This window comes from Condylostylus longicornis, unplaced genomic scaffold, assembly GCF_029603195.1.
Source record: "Condylostylus longicornis isolate FDR11 unplaced genomic scaffold, ASM2960319v2 ptg000004l, whole genome shotgun sequence".
Taxonomy (NCBI): domain Eukaryota; kingdom Metazoa; phylum Arthropoda; class Insecta; order Diptera; family Dolichopodidae; genus Condylostylus; species Condylostylus longicornis.
Window position 1 is genome coordinate 25,269,878 of NW_026577973.1, and position 21,325 is coordinate 25,291,202.

General features: G+C 27.6%; 1 long non-coding RNA gene across 1 annotated transcript in view; it reads right to left on the bottom strand.

Moving 5' to 3' along the window:
- Positions 1–547: 547 nt before the first annotated feature.
- Positions 548–21,325, bottom strand: part of LOC129611531 (uncharacterized) — a 49,094-nt gene continuing 28,316 nt past the window's right edge. Inside the window, exon 3 of the long non-coding RNA XR_008697176.1 lies at positions 548–683. This is a non-coding gene — a long non-coding RNA (uncharacterized LOC129611531). The remainder of the gene's footprint in view (positions 684–21,325) is intronic.

The window sequence follows — 21,325 nt, forward strand, 5'->3', positions numbered from 1 at the left end:
AGTTCCAAAGTTGTTGCTCTTATTTATAATTAAAAAAAAATTGACAAAAAATATAATATTATTTTCATAATCGAAATTTAATTTGAAATCAATTTCGAACAAATAACTGATTTCGAAGAGCATGTGTTAATTTCTGACAGTGGCACGAGTGCCGCCCGTTTTTAATGTTCTTAAATCTTTCTTGCAAAATTCATTTTAAAAGTTTGAATTCATTTTTGACAAAACGACTTTTCGATAGCACTTTTTTTTCAGAAATTATGTTTTCTTTCTTATTTGTGTTACATAAAAGAGTTGATGCATACCTATAAATTCAAATAAAATTTTGAAAAATTAAATTTAGGGCTTTCTTAGTCATATGTCTAAAATGAGAACTTCCGAAAATCTTTATTTTCTGTTTATGATATGTCCAAAATACTGTGCTAAAGCTCTCCCTACTACTTTTTTCAAGACAAAATGCTGCTAAAACAGAACGTGAAAATGACAACATCACTCACGCATAATATTATTTACCTACACTGTATTATTTATACAACATAGTGTGCTTGTACATATTTCTAATTGTATTTAAAATTATTCTTTAAGATTATTCTCATATTGTCTTTAAAAATTTATCCTTTAAGAAGCCATGTTTCTTTCATACGTAAATATATTCCACTTCAAATCGTTCCACAATTTATACAAACCTGAAAATATAAAATAAAAAAAAGATGTTAAGCAAAGTTTTAAACCATTTGTAAGAATATTTAAAAAAAAAGTTGAAAATACATGGCGTTGCTGTCGTTTAAAATAATTTCTTTTCAAAATAATATAGTTTTTAGTACTTTTTAAACTTTCATTGATAGGATTGATGGACGATTAACGTCATTCCAGAAAAAAATCATCATTCCATTGAAAAATCCTAATTGACGGTCACTTCCCACAAACATTTCATCGTTTTTCTGGTTGACTAACGGTAACTTCACACAAAAATATCTTTTAATGTTAATAGGCTGTATGAAATTTTTCTGGGAAGTGACCGTCAATGATGGACGGTCACTTCACACAAACATACCATTCTGAGTTTAATTTTAATGAGCTGAACGTTAAATTTTTTCTGGGAAGTGACCGTTCATCCTTCGATTGAACAAATTCAAGGATTGACAGTCTGTATATAAATCGCTTTTTGGACGTCAGCCGCGTTAAAAAGCTTTCGAAGAAGTTTATTTCTCGTGCTTTTTTGTTAAGTTACATGTTTATTTATATTTATATATATAAATAAATTAATATACATATTTATATATATTTATATATATGTATAACATACATTTAACTACATGTGCTTATACAAATACATGTGTATGTATAATACGTATGTACATGCGTTTGAACTGGGTAAATATTAGTTAAATTTTTAATAAAATATGTACATAAGTATGTTCATGTCATATGTATGTATGTATATATAATTTATTATATATACATATATATTTTGATTTCATGCCAAAAATCAAGTAGAAGTGTGAATTTAGAGAATTAAATTTAAAAAAAACAATTCTCCTGTATTTAGAAAATAATAGTGCTCTTTTATATTTATAGAAATTAAATTATGTATAAGTTTATTTTTATATTTTTACAAGTAAATTTTAATTTAATATTTTTCTTATTCCATCAAATCTTGACTTTTTATTATGGATCTAAATATTAACAAAGGGCTTAACAAAGCCTATTATTTCTATTTGTTGATATAAAGTATGTAGCTTTCGTAATTTTGCAACTCGCACACTAAAATCTGAAATCTTTTTTTCTCATCCTTTATGATTTCTTTTTAGAGTTTTTATCCTCGCTTTGTCTACTTATCGAAAACGTGTTAAATGCGTTAAAAAAATTTTAAAAAAGAAAGTTGAATGACATTAATATTTTTAACAATTCGCTTACATACAGAGTGTTTCGCATAAGATGGCAAATAATTTCAGGGATGATTCTTTGATCCAACAAAAATTGTATTGCTGGAAAAAATTGAAAAAAAGGGGAATAATTATTAAAAAAAAAGCGGCGGGGTGGACGGGTAATACTTGTTTTCGACCTACAGCCTATATAGAAAAAATAGTACCAGATTTTTCCTGTATATATAAATAAACGTATATAGCTTCGGAACAACGCGACTTTGGGTTACTACCAGGGGCTTGCTTTACAATAAATATGATCTGAGCCATAGTGATTGAGATAAAGCTAGTCAAAATCAGAATTTTTGTTCAAAATTTCTCGCAAATTTATGTTATTTTTTTCTTTATTGTTTTTTACGATGCGCTACAATGAGATCTAAAAGTTAACCCGTATAACATTTTTCTCCATCTCTATCTCTTGCCAACAAAACGCGTTAAATGTGTTTAAAAAACATTCGAAAAATGCAAATTATCCTAAAATTAATTGACAACCTGTATATGAGGAAAAAAATTAAGTTCAATCAACAGATCCCTTTGCGTTCGATAACAATTACAAATTATAATCAAAATATATATGTATGTGTATATGAAAAGTCATATGAAGCTTGAACATGATTCAAATTCTTTTTGAAAACATCAATTTCCATTATAAGATTTGAACTATTTTTGCTGTTGAAACACTTTGCAAATCATTATTTTCTTGTTTTCGTTATGTGATTAACATTATTTACATATAAACATGTGAAAAACTTTTTCTTAATACGAGTATGTATTTCACAATTTTAAGTTTTCCAAAAAAAAAAAACTTGATATCATTGCATCTTTGGTGCATCTTATGTGTTGCAAACGCAAATTTTGTGTTTTTTGATTTATTAATGGGGCAATAGGTATGGAATGACATAATTTTTTCTATCTAACCTGCTTTCTCTTATCTCGATTTGCTGATGAGATATAGAGTGTCGAGTTTGTATGGAGCAAACCTGTTTTCGAATATTTTTTCTTGTATGCTTTAAAAATTTTTTTTTTGTGTCTACAGAGCACAGTTTGTATAAAAAAACTCAAAAATATTACTTTATTAGTTTTTTTTAAGTTTAGTTTCCTTAGCAAAATAAGGCTTCTTAAAAATGTCAACTGCTATCTAGAATGACTATTTTGAAAGTTATTTATAATTAAGAATTGTAGCACCTTAAATTGATAAAAAACAAAACAGTGGCTTTTTTTGAGTTTAAGTTTTTTATTAAAGCCTTTTAGATCTTGAAATTTAAACAGTTTTTTGGTATTTCTCCAGAACTATAAATTATTTTTGAAACAAGTTTGAATGCTTGCGTTTCCAAAAGCCATAAACAGCCAAATAATGTCTCCTTTTATAAGCCTACTCTTTAAGCCTTTATAAGACTTTTCAAATATTGTTTATTTGAAGTGCCTTTTTTTTTAAATGGAAGTTGCTTAAAAATTTTCTTAATACTCCTGTAGCTCGAAAACGATTTCGGTTTGACACAATGTTCTGAAAAAAAGTTTTACTTATTTTCGACAGTTGATCATATTCTTATTTTTTTATTTTTTTTAATTTGAAAAACTCTGTTAATATCCAACTCCATATCTTTATTCATTTCATCTTTATACTGACTGCTTATTCGGACATTAAAAATACTCAGTAAGAAAACTTCAAAAAAATCCATCTTTTCTGGTAAATATGGTAAGGCAACATTTTATTCAAACACCTGTATGGAAATTGTTTTGAAAAATGTGGGAAAATATATTATAATGAAGGTTTCACAATTTTCTCAGTTTCAATTCTTAGAATGGTGCTAAAATTAGTCTTAAAACAGGTGTGTATTCAATTTGATAATTTAATTTTAATTTAATATTGTTCTCATAAACGTCTTGATAATCAAAAATAATGAAACCTGCCAACTAGCATGCTTGAAATTTTACCAATATGCTTTCTCAATTTCTTTTAAAAATATGTACCACTAAAACGAAAAGGCTTTTTCATTTTCTAATGACGTTGCAATTTGATTTTTTTTACTATAATTGCAGCAACATAATTTTTTCTTGTTAAAATTATTCAAATATGAACTTGAAATTATTCCAATAAATTGGCTGAAAAACTGTTAGAATAGAATACAAAAAAAACATCAAAATTCAATCAAACTTGGTGAACCATAATTTTATTACTCGTATAAAAACTTTATTTTTTATTTTTCATTGATAAATTAAACGCCTTAAAATTACGCGTTCAGAAGCTGGTTTGGAGAAATCTACAAGAGGGCAGTTAAGTATTAATTCAATATCAATTGCATTCGCATAAGAACAAATTCCAAAATATGAACGTAAAACTTTAAACAATTAAAAATTCTGTGGTATGTTTTACCATGTCAAAAAAATCTTATATAATTAGCACATAACCGACCAAAATGTGTATTACCTAAGTTTAGTCAAAGTTTTGCAGAAGATTATGAAAATACCTTTTGAACACTTCCTTTAAGTTTAAAAAAAGTTAGCAAGTAACTAACTAAAAGTAGCATACCTAGAAAAGTGTAAATTTTGCTCTTGATATAGAATTTAGCTTGGTACCATTCGAATTCCCTGAAAGGTTCACCATTTAGCTACTCAAATTTAAAGAAATTCCATCAATCCGTTTGGATTGGTCAAAAAAGTAAAATCGGAGCCAGTAAGGTTTTCGAATTAAAATATTCAAATTCAAACACATTGATTGATTATTTCTCTTTATATACGCCAAAATGTAAAATCGTTATATGCGCCGAAATGTAAAGTATTGTATAAACAGGGTCGAAAAAAGAGGAAGACAATGCAAAACTTATTTCTAATACTGATGAATATTCGTTTATCTATTGTATCCAAATTGAAAAGGTTAGATCAATATAAAAGAAAAAAATATTTTTGCAGTTTTAAAAAGAGCTTTTGTGTGGTATTTGCAATATTTTCGAGTAAAATATAATGTAATAGAAACAAAGCTAATTGAGTATCGTTTGAGCTAACTCATTCACGCAAAGTATAGTATCAAAGGCACCTTTTCGAATTTTTTCATATATTTGTATGTACATAAGTTTTTTTTCTATACACACGTATGAGCAATGTATATGAATGTGTATGCATATTAAAAAAAATTGGAAGAAGATCCATAGTTTTCGAAATAAAACTCGCCAAAGTCGGAATTTTGGTTTTTTTTTTTTAATTTTTTTTTAAAACTCGAAATTTATCAAAAATTTGTCCTATTATTTTTTTTGGTTTTTTTGATGCGCCACAATGAGAATTAAAACTTAACCCATAAAATATTTTTCTCTATCTTTCATAGTTTTACCAGTAAAACGTGTTAAATGTATTTAAAAACCATGCTTGATTGTATAAGACCGAAAATAAAGACGAATCAATCGTCCGTAAAACAAGCCACCAATAGTTACTTTAAGATGCATGATTCCGAAGTTATACTCGTAAACATACATATAAAAGAAAAATCTGGTAACTTTTTTTCAACAGGCTGTAGTTCGAAAACGAGTATATCTCTCCTCTCCCCCCCCTCCCCCCCCAAACTATCCATACAATTTTTTGTTCGAAATTGATCAAATAATCATTCCTGAAATTTGTCACCTTATGCAAATGCTATATATAGCACATTTTATGCTCTAAAAAATTTTTGTTGAATTTTGCTACAATAAATGTAGGCAATTGCTTGCCTATAATTATTGGAACAAAATTAAACTTCAATTTGAAAATTAAACTCGTTATTAATATTACTGATTTACTTTTTGGAATTCTCAACTGCAAAGATGTTTAAATTACAACACTATAACGAAGTTAGATTTTCAACATATTGTAAATGCTAAACACTAATATTAAAATGTTTAATATTCAGCCTAAACTATAGTTATATATAAACACTAAGTGTTGAATTTTCAATGCGTAAAGTGTGAAGTTTAAACATCTTAGTCGAAGGTAATTAAATTTCAACACCTAAAGTTAAATTTTTAACCAATATAAGTTTAAATATCAAAAAGTAATTTTAAACTTCTTCCATTGTTGAAATTTAAACATGAACTTGTTGAGTTTTAGCCTCATTTTAGTAAGCTTGCTCGTTGAATTTGTGTATGTGAAATTGTTTATTTTACGCTTTTCAGGAAGAAATTCAAAAGCCGTATAAAAAATCTAGCGTCTGTGAAATTTTTTTGCGTTCACTTGTTGAGCCCAATACGTTTTCTATAAAGGTATATGCAGCACTAGATCCTAAAAATTGAAACCCTCATAATTAGAAATAATTTTGTTTGTTATACTTATATTTATCACCGACAACAGCAATCCAAACTCTAGGAGACGGAATAGCTTGCAGTACTATGTTTATTGTCAGATGTTTTTTCGGAGTGATTTGTTGTTTCATAAAGAAATCGAGAAATTAAAACTTTAATGTGAGTTAAATGTAGACAAATTGATAAATTGGAAATCATTTTTTGGAACTGGATATTTAATCTTTTAACCCGCCTCTAAATGAACTTTCATATGAGCAGTTATTTCTGTAAAAATTTACATTAATGCCTTTGAGTTTTTCTAAATTTGAAGAATTTTTTTAATGCCAATGTGTTTTATAAATGCTGTATTTAACAAACGCAAGTTTTCCACATACATTTAATTTCATAATTCAATTTTGGTCGATGCACATATAACGGCATATTGCATAAATTAAAATAAACTGCATTTTCTGTTTGGAATTAATATAAATAACACTTTATCATAGTTTTGTAATTCATAGTCATACTAAATTTTGTGCAAAATTATTTTATTTGCACCAAATACCGAAGTCACTCGTTAAATACCAGACGCTGAGTGACTTTAGTGTCAAGAAACATCTATGTATTTATATTTATTTTATTTAGGATTAAACTAAAATATATACAGGGTGTTTTGCATAAGATAGCAAATAATTTCAGGGATGATTTATTTATCAATTTCCAGCAAAAAATTGAAAAAAGGTAACGGACTTTTCCTGCATATAAATGCATGCTTTTAACTTCGAAGTCACACAACATAGAGTTATATAATCTATAATATTTAAAAGATACATTAAAATATTTTCAACTTTGAAGAAAAGTGTAAAACTAAGCTAATAACATTGTATACTTAAGTATAATTTTTGGAACCCTTTGTCTCATTATATTAATTCATAAGGTTCTGTTGTCTATAGTAGGGCTATAGTTAAACTTTTTTGTATAGCGACCCCCTTCAAGCATAGGAAATTTTAAACGACCCCCTCCTCCATATAATGAAATATATATTAACCGTAGATGTATTATTTTGCAATGTAAATAAAATAAGGATTAAAGAATACGTCACTGTTCAATCACACAAAATTTATAATTAATTAGATCAATCAGAATAGTTTTCCTTTTGATCTTTTATAATTGAAAAGTACATGTTTGTCGATTTAATAATATTAGAATTTTGTTAATTTTTAATTATTGCTAGTGGTAGAATTAACAGTAAAATAAAATAAAATAAGTAAATTTTATATTCAATAAAATATTAAAATACAATCAATTTCAGGGAAAAAGTTATATGATTTTATATTTTTCTAAATTTGTCCAAAACGACCTATGTTTGCTCCCCTAGCGGTCATTGTGTTATCATATACATAAACATTTGTACATTTGTGTTATTTTTTCATGCGTGTAATAAAACAAGAATTTTTTGTTTCGTTTTTATATTTCCTTTTTGCTTTTCATAAAATGTGGTATTGTGAAATCTTTATCATTATTATATTTTATAATCAAGAGATATGTTATGGTAACTACTAACCTTTTTTTTAACTTTTTGAGAAAACACTTGAGAAGTACATGACAGCACACGTGAGAAATTGAAAGTTTATTGCTTGTTAGCCAATTTTTAAATTGTCCAACTTTTTGGGTTGGATTTAGGTTTATACAACTTCAAAAAATTGACTAACAATTATATATCTCTAAAAAGATACATTATATCTTTTTATAGATATATAACTGTTCTTTTTTAGCACTTTTCCAAAAAATTTTTGAAAAAAAGTGCTTATTAGTTTCACTCTGTCCTTATATTTCCGGAACCACAAGCTTTTTCAAATTTCTATAAACACAAAAAGCTAACGGTAATTTCCATGACATTAAAAAATATAATTGTTTTCCTTAACTCACACAATTAACCCTTAAAATCAAGCCTTATGTTAACCCCACTTTATATTAATTTTTGCTTTATTTCAAAGACTGCATAAATGCATGATCCTAAATATATGCAATCCTAGAAATAGTTTTGTATATGAATGAAAATAATTTTAATAGTGTGATAGGTATATATAGACTGTATTTAAAAGCAGTATTTTCACTAATATTGTTGAAGGGAAAAGTGCTACTATACAAACCATTGGTTTGATCCAACTTTATTAAAAAACAGTTGCACACTTAATTCACTTCATCAGTATACGAAAATTATATTACGTATATGAAAAAAATATTGCATGCTTTTCGGAACAAAATCAAAAATTAGAAAAAATTGCGACATAATGGTCTAATTCAATGCTCTTCAGAACGGCAAGACTTGCAGTTTGTCTTTTACTTGCAATTTCGGAAATGAAACGGCTTGATGAACATTTTTAGTGACTATTTTGTAATTGTAATGTTTGTATATGATATTTTGCAATAATAGAAACAAATAATAGAAACAAATATTATTTTTTACAAAAATTGTAGCAAATAAATTTTTGTGATTTCCAATCAACAAATTGTTAAAAAATGGTATCTTTAAGATTATTAGGGGACAAAGTTTTTGAAGGGAGGTAAAATAGGTAAAAATTTTCTTGCAGAGAAATATGTTCCTCGAAAAGATGTTATTAATAAATGGAATTATAAATGCGTGTGTAAAACTTGCACATAAAAATTCAGCTTTCTATCTCAAAGAGTGTAGAAATTTGTAAACAGACACATAGACAGATGGACGGACAGGAGGATGGCGCAACTATGAAATCTTTTATTTTCAATTTTTCTGGAAAAGTCCTAAACAGGATTAGTTAATGTACAGTTGTAGTGCTATTGCATACAAATATTAACTGAAAGTGATGATAATAAGTAATTAAGTTTTTTTTGTGTGTTTTTTTTTGTATATTTATGTATGAGTCATGCTATTTACATAGGCGTGTTATATAAACCGTAATTTTTATTTAGTAATCATGCGACTTATACAATTTTTATTATGTTTATATAGACAGGGTGTTTCGCATAAGGTGGCAAATAGTTTTAGGGATGATTCTTTGATCAATCTCCAGCAAAACATTGTACGAGTTGCGTGGGGGGGATGCAGATATATTCGTTTTTGAGTTACAGCCTGTTGAAAAAAAGATACCAGTTTTGCGTATAAATAAATTATTGCAGCTTCGGAACCGTGCGACATAGAGCAACCATCAGGAGTTTGTTTCACAGGCGATTGATTGCTCTTTACTTTTGGTTACTAAATACATTTAACACGTTTTACTGGAAAATTTATGAGATATAGAAGGAAATGTTACATGAATTAACCCTTCAACCCATACAATTTTTTGCGCGAAATTGATCTAAGAATCATCCCTGAAATTATTTGCCACCTTATGCGAAACATCCTAACATCCTGAATACTTATATATATATACTTATGTATATATACTTCATATTATAAGTAGACGTGTGTGCATACATATTTTGAAAAAAATATTTGGAATTGAATAAAGCATTTGTTATTGAAATTTTCCTTTAAAATCAAGCATGTTCTTATTCATTTACATGCATGACACATACATACATATGTACAAACATATATATTTTAAATATTAGTATGCGCGTAGTTGTCATTTTTATTGGATTTCTGGCCTCTTTAAGTTAAAGAAATTCAAAACTGCCTAATGCCTTCAAAACTGTGTTAATCCGTGCGAGAAAATAATAACTATAATATCAAATATATGCAGTTTCTAAAAGACAAGCTTCATGCTGAAAGAAGCCACACAATTTTTATATGGTATGTATAGGAGGGGGGGGGGGGGGGGGGGGGTTCTACCAAATATGCAAAGTATACACTTGTTGCAGTAGGCGGGTACAAAGTGGAAGTTTTGAAAAAATGACTAAATTACTTTCCTCTTAAAATTTTTTCGTTATGGTATTTTCTAAAAAGAAAAAAATGTTTTTTTTTTTCTTCGGTTTTCTATAGAAGTTAATATAAATTTAACTTCATTTACAGAAAGTTTTAAAAAAATGTGTCTGTTGGTTTACCCCTGTTCGCAAAACTTCTACACCGTTCAGTATAAAAAGAAGAAATTTCATAAACAAAAAAGAACCTGGCACCCATATTTGAATTGATATGATGAAGATAAATGGATATATCGATGGATATGGTGAAGGTATTATATTATACTATGCAGAATAAAACTTGTTGCATGTATGTATGTATATATCTTTTCTTCGCAAATGTATAATAAAAGTATAAAATGTTATATAGAATTATGCACTTCAATAGATCATTAACAAGCCTACTGGGCTGTTAAGTTTATAATCTTAATATATAAACTTATTTTAATATTTGATGACAAGCTCAAGTTGAATCATAGAACATCGAAAACATAATTAGAAAAACTTCACCATACTTTTTTCTTATCTGGTGAATTCGTAAATATCTACCACATAATGTTTTGTACATAATTTATAATTCATATATATTTTGTCAAATATTTCCCATCTAAATTTTATTTGAAGCAGAGCAAACGCTAACAAAATAAACAAATTAGACAAAATGCATGAAAATACTATAAATGAATCAACTTTTACCAATAATACATCTGACAAATGAACTATATTCATAACTATATATACTAAGAAAATATTTGTGAAAGGGAGTTATATTTAACTGAATAACCGGAAAGTAATAATAATCTTATTTGGCACTTGTTTAAAAATGTACATACAAAATGTACTTGTTTAAAAATGAGATTATTGAATTGTCAACCTTTCTCAATGAATTTACAGTAGCTCTTTTAGCTTTAAAAAGAAATAAAAACTTTTATACTTTCTATCTAAGAAAGTATAAAAGTTTTATAATAATTTTTAATTTCAACTGATCTACATTTGAAATTAAAACAAGATTCGATATGAAAAGTTAATTTTTCCTTAATTAATAATCTTTTCTTTGTGATTAATTTACTCTTACCTTTTTAAATAAATAATTAACTTTCATTTTTGATTTTTTACCGACCGTATTGTGTAAACAATAGTCAGGTTATGTGATGGCAACAAATTTTGCATATCGAGTTTTCAGTGGGAATGCACTCCTCCATAGTAGGGAAGTGTAAATAAACTATTTTTAGCAACCTGTCGGTCTGTCGGTCTGTGTGTGCAAGCGTGTATCTCAAGTTCTGCTGAACCGATTTTGATGAAATTTTATATCTAAGTTTATTTCCACCATGGCACGGATTGATCAACTTTTGGTATATATCAGGCCTCGGGAACTACACTTTTAGCGGGCCTGTTTTACATTTTTGAACATTTTGAAGAAACTATTCAACCGATTTACTTGAAATTTTATATATAAGCCCAGCTCAACCGTCCGCAAAAATTCCTATGTTTTGGAAGAAATCAGGCATCGGCAACTAGACGTTTACTACGGGCCAAATATACATTTTTGTGTATATAAAGAGAAATAATCAACCGATTTCATTGAAATTTAATATTTGAATTCCTCGTATTAAAACAATGAACATATAAATTTTTTAGAAAGATCAGGGCTCGAAAACTGATCTGTGGGCTGATTTTTCATTTTTTATCATATATGTATACGAAACGAATTGATGGAATTTCTTGAAATTTGCTATTTAAGCTCTGGTTGTTACCCAAACTAACTCTCAAACAAAGCGAAACTCTACTAAGAGCCAAATTTACAGTTTTCTAGGTGTATTAACTATAAACTTACTAATGCCCTAAAAATTGGAAAAAAGCATTTAAGTATAGAAAGAACAGACATTTTTATAATATTCTGTAACACTTTCATTTAACTAGACAATACACAATGCGGTCGGTTATGTGCTGACCACATCAGATTTTTTTTTATTAATGTATCGTAAATTAATGAGCATGATGTATTATTGATAATTTACGCAATAATCTTGATAGATTTTATGTAATTTGAAGTTATAAGATCAAACAACTTGAACTACATCAACGTGCGAACGTATGTTCGAAGGGTATACTAAATTTCCTTTACCGTTTGTAACGCTAAAAAATAATGGTCTGAGATATAGACTCAAGTAAGTGCTTATTAGTTTCATCTGTCCGTCCGTCCGTCCGCTTCCGCCCCCTCTCCACTCTCTCTTAAGTTTCCGTCTCTCGAAGTTTGTAAAATTTCAAATTTCTATAAATGCAGAAAACTACCAGTATATTCCATATATAATTATTTTTCTTAACTCACACAATTAACCCTTAAAACCGAGCATTATGTTAACCCCTCTTAAAATTTATTTTTGCTTTATTTCAAACACTGCGTAAATCGTTCATTCTAAATGTATGCAATCCTAGAAATAGATTGGTATATGAATGTATACATATGTAGATTGTTTTCAAAAGTAGTATTTTCACTTGTTGAAGGGAAAAGTGGTACAACACCACAGACATCTTTATTCTCATTATCGAAGTCTATGTACAACACATACCATTGGTTTGACCTAACTTTATTAAATAAGATCTCGTTTTTGAGCCCTTTACGAAAGTAAATTATCTTTTTTGAATACAATATTGAAATTTCTGAATGAGCTATACCAATTTCGTATGTATATATTTTTTAGTCAAACTCAAAATATTTTTCGAAGAATTAAGAAATAATATTATAGCCCATTACAAATATATTTTTTCTTATTTGGCAATATTTTTATTTGAATACTGATAAACTTTTCTCCACCAAAACAATTTCTATTGAGCTACGTTTTATTTTAAAAAACAAAAGAGGGCTCTTGCCAAAAAAAGCTTTTTATATACTTTTATTGTTACCTTTATATATCACAATTGGATTATCAACGAAATTGGATTAATCCGAAATTGATATATATTATATTCCTTTTAGTTTTATTTTATCCATATAATTGAAATAATTTTAAGTATATTATATAATAAGTATTGAAATATGTATATTTTGCATAAAAATAAAAATTGCCTCTACTTTGAGCAAAACTATGAAATAATTTATTGGCAATTCAGACATACATATGATCTTCGAAATGGTTTATGACCACTTTACATATGCATGTTATTCTCAATGCATAAGCTTACGTCATTTTGTATTATAATTTTAGTACTTGAGACTTAATTTAATAAATTAAACATTCGCAGTTTTTTTGTTTTTTGCTATTAATTATGATAAAGTAATTTAAACATAATTAATTTGAATTAATTAAGATTTTAACAATAATAAGGTCTACAATTTAAAATATAAATGTATATTGCCTGTCTAATGAGTTACACTTACAGTATTAAATCAAACGCATTAAACCGATAATAAAGACCATAGGCCCCTGTTGATTTAAATAATTGTACATTATAGTGTATTGATTTAAATAATTGGACATTTCTTCAACTTATGAAGAACCACTGACTCCAATTAAAAAAACTTCAAATAACAAAACACCAAAAGCAGTCAAATGTGATTGCTTATTTTAGAATTTTAGGTAATTATTTTGATGGAAATGCGTAATTTGATACATGAAATTTAGAAAAACCATGAAAACAATGCAATTCTTATGTCAGAAAAAAAAAATCAAAAAAGCTAATTAATTAGTAACTGTGTAATAGTAGCTGATTAGTGATTACCATATCATAGACATTCATACATATAATTGCCTACTGTGAATATTATTTTTTCAAAGTAATGGAAAATACTAATAGTTGCAGTAAAAATATTATAACATTTTCATTTACTCTTAATTATCTTATATGAAGACTTTTCGCTAGCATTAATGTGTTTTTAGTTATCATCATTAATGAATTATAGTAAATTAAGTAATTGCCAAATAGGTAACAAAGTAAACAAATGAAAATCAAAAAAGATTTTTTGAAAAAGAGATAAATATATTTATATTTATGCTTGAAGGCTTTCTGACACAGACGAACCATGATATAATTCCGAGAGAAAAACACTTCAAACCTATATTAAAAAATTCAAAAGTTAAAATGGGGTTGAGCTTGAATCTATAAATATTCCTTAGACTTTAAGGTGTTTCAAGTTACCCGTAAAATTGAATTAACACATGAGGACTTTTGAAACTTGTTAATATTTCGAAACGCAAATTTTGTACATCACTAATTCGTTTAGAAATCACGAAAAGTGTGTGTAGAGACATGATACGAATATACAAGACAATCCTTACGGATATGCTTGTTCAAAAAGTAAGCTTGTTAATTTAATAATTTTGATTATTGTTTCAAAGTTTTGCATACGTACAAAATCTGAATATTACAATCGCTGAATTTAATAGTCTGTCCACAATAAATAACATGATGTTAATAACTTATCTTTCTTTATTATAAATTTTGACATGTATTTGAAGATATATTTGTTTGTATAGAAATTTTATAATGTGTAAGTAATTATGTAAATGTAGAAAAAACAAAAAAATAAATATCGCGCTGATTTTAAGCTTTTACAAATATTGTCTAGCAAAACATAATTGCGAAACGGCCACAATTATTCAAGTTACCCATAAAGCAAATATTTTTTAGAAAGAAGAAAAAGTCTCCTTTAATTAAAAAAAGAATATTTCTTTTTGCCAATATGCAACGTGGTTTGGTTCTGGTATAAAACGGCTGGGGGTTGATTCCTTCAGTTTTTTTAGGGAAAAAATCGTATGGGTGAGAGAAGAGAGGAAATCGTATGTCAAGGGATAGTTTTGGACGGTTAAAAAAATTTAATTATAATCACTCGAAAATTCATTCCACCTTGAAGCTGTTGAAATTATAACAATGGATTCTTCAGAAGTTTTTTTTCCAATTGACGGACCTGCGCCACGGTATGCCAATGGTTGGTGTCAGACTGACCGTTTTCGATTTGACAAAATTTTGAATTGGAAAACTGAAATTTTTTAAAGAACGCTAATTATCATTCTTTGTAACTTTGCTACACATAACTTTCTTGTATCATACTACACTTAGGTCCACTTTGGGTTTACAGAAGTAGTAAATTAACAGTAACAGAGTACATTCATTGAGTACTCATTTCATTTAGAAATTAACATTCAAATTCAACATTCCAAAGCTCACGACCTTTTTCTAACATAAAGCCATTTTCATACAAAAAAATTATCAAAAGTTGTTTTGCCTTGATCACTTTCCTATTCTCTCATCTTTTGTTCTTTTTTCTCATTAAAATTAGAAAACGGAATTGTTGTTGCAATTGGTTCTATTTATTTATTATTATTATAAGCGGAGCTGACTCTGAAAAACATACCATTTGAATAAAACAGAGATAAAGAAAAAAATTGCAAATAGAAAACTCAAAAACAGTGTTCCCACTTGGTAAAAACAAAATGTATCCAATTTCAAGAAAAAAATGTATCCATAATGTATCCAACCTCATAAAGTAGAATTTTTATACCAAGCCGCCCTATTGTTGGTTTTTTTATTTATAGTAAATTCTTTAAGAAATCACATACAACTTCTATTATATTTTAAATGTGAAAGTTAAGGTCAGAAAAAACATATGCATATATGCCTTCTGTAGTAGTTGAATTATGTGCTAAAGACAATTCACCATTAAAACGGAAAAATTTTAAAAAATATGTACAGCCAATGCATTTTCTATTACAACTAGCTTATACCAAAATATTTCTGGTACGTTCTTGTCTAAATGTTCTAGATTTGAATACAGGAATAGGCAGTACTCATTTAATAAAGCAGATTTCTTACTTTCTTCTAGTACACTCGGAAATCTGTTTAGAAAGGCCAGCAAATAACACTTTAAAGATAAAGCAATTTCGCGTTTTAATATTAGCAGCATTTTACAGTTTTGTAACATATATTTAATGTTTGAGAAATAAATGTATCCATATTTCAGCAAAATTTTGAAATGTAGCCAATTTCGGCATTTTAGCAAATTTGAGTATCTTTGTATCCAAGTTAAATTTGTGAAATGAGTGATAATAATATATTTCATATTTTATAATTATTTTGGACATTTCATATTTAAATACAAAATTAATTACATAAACAAACAAACATTAATATTATCTTATTTTCCCTTTATGTGTGAGTTGGAAATATTTTAATTCATGTAAGGAAGAGCTAAAGAAACTAAAATTGCAAGTATATAAAAGTGAGTGAACTAATTATTAATATTTATTTAGAACATCTTTGATTCCAGTTTATCATAATGTAACACTTTTTTTACTTTTTTTTTAGATGTAGCAGGTATTTTAAAAAGGTTTCGAAGATAGCGATTCAAACTACCTATCGCATAATTAATATCTTACCTCATCTTATTCCAATAAGTATACTTTTTCTGCTCTAATAATATACCAAAAATAAGATTTTACGTCAATATTTTTACTTTGTATTTTTGCTTTAAAACTTAAGTTCATGATCATTTCAAATCATTACTTATTGATTTACTATAATGACCACTGCGGGTATATCGATATAATTTCTTACATTTCGCGGGCCAGCGACAAACCTTATCTAAGTTTTAATTTTCCTTCCTTTATTAATTGAATTACTAAATACTAATGTACATGCATTCATATTTTAACACGTTGAGTCTTAATGTATTACCATTGAGCAAATTTAAAATGCCAAAAATGGTGAACATAAGAAAACCGATATGCGTTGATTCTTTGCTGAATATACGAATAACTAACGCAACTATAAGTAATGCAGAGATAAATTTGATTTCATTGGAAAAAAGGTTAAAAGTTTCTCTAAATTGTATGTTTATCCCTGTGATATAGGAACTAAAAGTATGTCCCCACAGGTGAGCACGGACTTAAATATTTTTAACTTAGAGTCCGTGCTCTATTTTGTTTGAATTGTTTCTATTGTTTTCAAAAATTTGTTTTCAAAAATATTTGAAATTAGTGCGATTCGCACTAGGGGCTTCTAGTAAATTTATATATAAGAAAATTTTTTTGTCTTTATTTTACATTTATGTCACATCAAGCGTGATCATATTAGCCAAATTTTTTAAAAAATATTTCTCAGAAAATGGGTGATGGAACCTTGGCGGACCGATAAATGGTTAGTAAATTAAACTTTTATTTCTCTATCTCTTTTTTGATTGACTCTGATGTCTTCAATGTGTATGTTCCATATTAATAATTTTTTACCAATGTTGATTAATTTCTAGAATTTGCTTTAGATTATGTTAATTTTTGCAAACCAATTATGTTCTTTAGAACCTCTAAGATACCATAACAAAAAAAACATTTACATTTATATAACTTACTTCATAATTCGTAATGGAGTCATGATATATGTAGATACATAAAAGGAACACTTTCACTATAAAAATTACACAATTTGAAAAATATTTATTTTTTCTTAAAATGTTTTTGTAAGTTAAATACTTTAAAAATCTTTTTATAACGTATAAGTACAATTTTTATATATATAACACATTTTACTTTCACGTTTTACTTTTATATCGAGTCGATTTAAAATCTGACTTTAATGTTGTTATATACAATTATTGAAAAAACTGCAACATGATTAAAAATACTAAGTAGAGGTCGACAAATAACACTGAATGGTAATGCACTCTAAGGTAACTCACTATGCTGTAATCACTATTAAATTCAATATTTTTGTATGTATATGTATAAGGGGACCATAAAAGGTTATAAGCATGTGTTAAATAAGTTCATTTCACTAACATGCGCATCTGGTTTAAGTAATTTAATACAAGTCTATAAAATATTGTATATTTAAATTATGTAGGAATATAACTACATATTTAATTTTTTTGAATGAAAATAAAATATGTGCGTTAAGGATGGGCCAGATTAATTTTTATAAACATTATTAATTAATACAGGGACTATATGGTCACAAAAATATTAAAATAGTTATTCTTACTATAAATAGGTATATTACATGCACATAATTTAATGGATAATACAGCATAACGTAAGCACAAAAAAATGAAAAAAATGAAGGTGATTCAAATGATGTGACAATCATATGAGCGACAAAATTGTGTATTTTAAAATTGTATATTTTATATTTACTGGAAGCTAATAAATTTACTTTCAATATAACCTAATTTCCTTGGATGTAATTAGTTAAAAATTGTTTTCAGCGTATTCTATTAATATATAAAAATACTGATATAATTAGAATAATGCACTCTATGATATGGCAAAAAATCTATGAGAGTATGGCTATAACTTTTAGAGATGGGTACAAATTTTTTCTAAGGAAATATACTTCTAGATCTATTTGTGTATTTGTTTTTTTTAGCGTTCTAAATCAATGAGTGTAGAAGTTTTCTAGGGCAACAATTTATTCATTAATTTAAATTACATACATATATTGTGAATGTATGTACATTCGCAACTTTTATATTACGTTATTAGTGGGTGTTTTTATTGATTTTCTATTTTCTTGTTTTAGTTTTTAAACAGCTATATGTATTTCTTAATTAATTACAATGTGTGTGAAAATAAATGAGAAATGAAAATGAAAATTTTTTGAAAACTTAGGAATTGAGCTTTGTGCAACAGACAAATTGCTGTTGTTTTTTTTTAGACAAATTGCTGTTCTTCAACCACCAAAATATTTTTATTTGTATTTTACTATAAATTTTTCCTTCCCCGCCATTCAGTCGGGTCTATGCTATATATACCAGTCTAGAGTGCACTACTTCATCCATCTAATATATTTACACATATAAAGACGAAAAAAAATACCATGTGACATTTATCAAAAAATGCCATGGTTTTATTGTTACCCTCCTTTTTTATAGTCTTGAGATTTCGAAGTTGGTCTGAAAACCGTCTAATTTTTACGTTTTCACTTTTAATCCAGGGAATAAGACTGGCAAACCAAATTAGTGTTCTTAATTTAAAGCTAATGAAATTATCCTACTAGCGATGTGTCGTTGGTGTTAAAAATATTTTGTTTCAGAGATATTTAAGTACAAAGCCAAAATTTTGAAAAAGTTTTTCACATGTTACTAACCAATCGTCTTTTTTATGAGAGATAGTATGATGAACCAAAAATCTCGGAAATAATACAAATTTCCAAATAATCAAAAAGTTAAGAAAAAAACTATAAGAAAATATTTTCAGAACTAAAACAAGATGTTTCTGGCCTAAACTAAAAGAAACTTCCCTAAATTTCTTCTTACTATTATAAATATTTTCAAAAATATCAAGAATATTGTGCCCGCGAGCGCAAATTTGAAAACCTGTATACATATATACATAATAAATATGGTATAATAATGTAATATCAATAAGAATGTGCTTATTACACTAATAATTTAACTTAATGGAAATTAGTGTAATAAGCACATTCTTATTTCGCAACTATGATGTTGTATTAGTAAAATTCATAATTTAATTAGTGGAATAGGCACAATCCTATAAATATATATGTTCTTGTTATTGTGTGTTTCAATAGTAGATTGTATGTAGCAATCAATGTAAACAAAACAAATATTTAGTAATCATGTGAATTACAGTATAAGCAATGTAGAGAATTACAATATAAGCAATGTAGTCCGCCTAGAAAGTGGTAGGTCACTGGTTCGAGTCCAGTTCGAGGAAAAAAATTTTTTAATTAATTTTTCTGCCTTTAACTCGTTCCTTTGATTACGTCATCCATCTGTTCTGCAGTTGCATGAAGAAATTTCCATTAAGTTAAATTATTAGTGTAATAAGCACATTTCCATTAATTTCGCAACTATGATGTTGTATTAGTAAAATTCATAACTTCTTTCCAATTTTTAGGGCATCAGTAAGCTTATAGTTAACATACCTAGAAAAATGTAAATTTGGCTCTTAGTAGAGTTTCGCTTTGAGCTACCCGAATTCCCTGAAATGCTCGCCAGTTAGTTTCTGGAACAACCAGAACTCAAATATCAAATTTGCAAGAAATTTCATCAATCTGTTCTGTAGACATGGTAAATAAAGTTGGGTCAAACCAATGGTTTGTATTACAGCACTTTTCCCTTCAACAAGTGAAAATTCTGCTTTTAAATATAGTCTACGTATACCTATCACACTATTAAAATTATTTTCATTCATATACAAAACTATTTCTAGGATTGCTATATTTAGGATGAACGATTTATGCAGTCTTTGAAATAAAGCAAAAATTAATATAAAGTGGGGTTAACATAATGCTTGATTTTAAGGGTTAATTGTGTGAGTTAAGGAAAACAATTATATTTTTTAATGTCGTGGAAATTACCATTAGCTTTTCGTGTTTATAGAAATTTGAAAAAGCTTGCGGTTCCGGAAATATAAGGTGTCAAATATTCAAATTTTACAAATTTCAAGAGACGATAACTTGAGAGGGGGTAGAGATGGAAAAAAAATTTTTTCTAATAAAATAAAGTATTTGTTAATGTCTAAAAGCCCCTAAAATTTCAAGCTTCTACAGGCTGGGGTATAGAAGAAAAACGACATCAAAAATTTGGAAAAAAAAGCCTTTGGATAACGGTAAATTTGAACGGCCATTTTGTTTTTCTAAAGTTTAACTATAGTATACCGCGCTAGGGGAAGCAAGCCGCTGCCTTTCTACGTTTGCAAAATTTAAAAAATGCTTATGGTTTCATTGCAACAAATAGTTAAAAAAGGCCATTTTTAGGGTTTAGGGTTTTATATGTTCATTGTTTTTTAATATGAAAAATTTAAATAATAAATTTCAATCAAATCGGTTGATTATTTCTCTTTATATACGCAAAAATATATATTCGACCCGTAGTAAACGTCCAGTTGCTGACACCTGATTTCTTAGCAGAGTTAGCAAAGTTCTTAGAAAAGTTAGCAAGTTTTGCGGACGGTCGAGCAAGGCTTATACATGAAATTTCAAGTAAATCGGTTAAATAAAAAAAACTAAAACAGGCCCGCTAAAAAGTGCAGTTTTCGAGGCTCGATATATCCCAAAAGTTGATCAATCCGTGCCATGGTCGAAATAAACTTACATGTAAAATTTTATCAAAATCGGTTCAGCCGAACTTGAGATACACGCGTGCACACACAGACCGGCAGACGGATAGGTTGCTAAAAATAGTTTACTTAAACTTTCCTAGTATGGAGAAGTGCTTTCCCACCGAAAACTCGATATGCAAGATTTGTTGTCATCACATAACCTACCTATTATATACACAGTACGGTCGGTAGAAATGGATATAAATTTAGTTTACTATAGAAA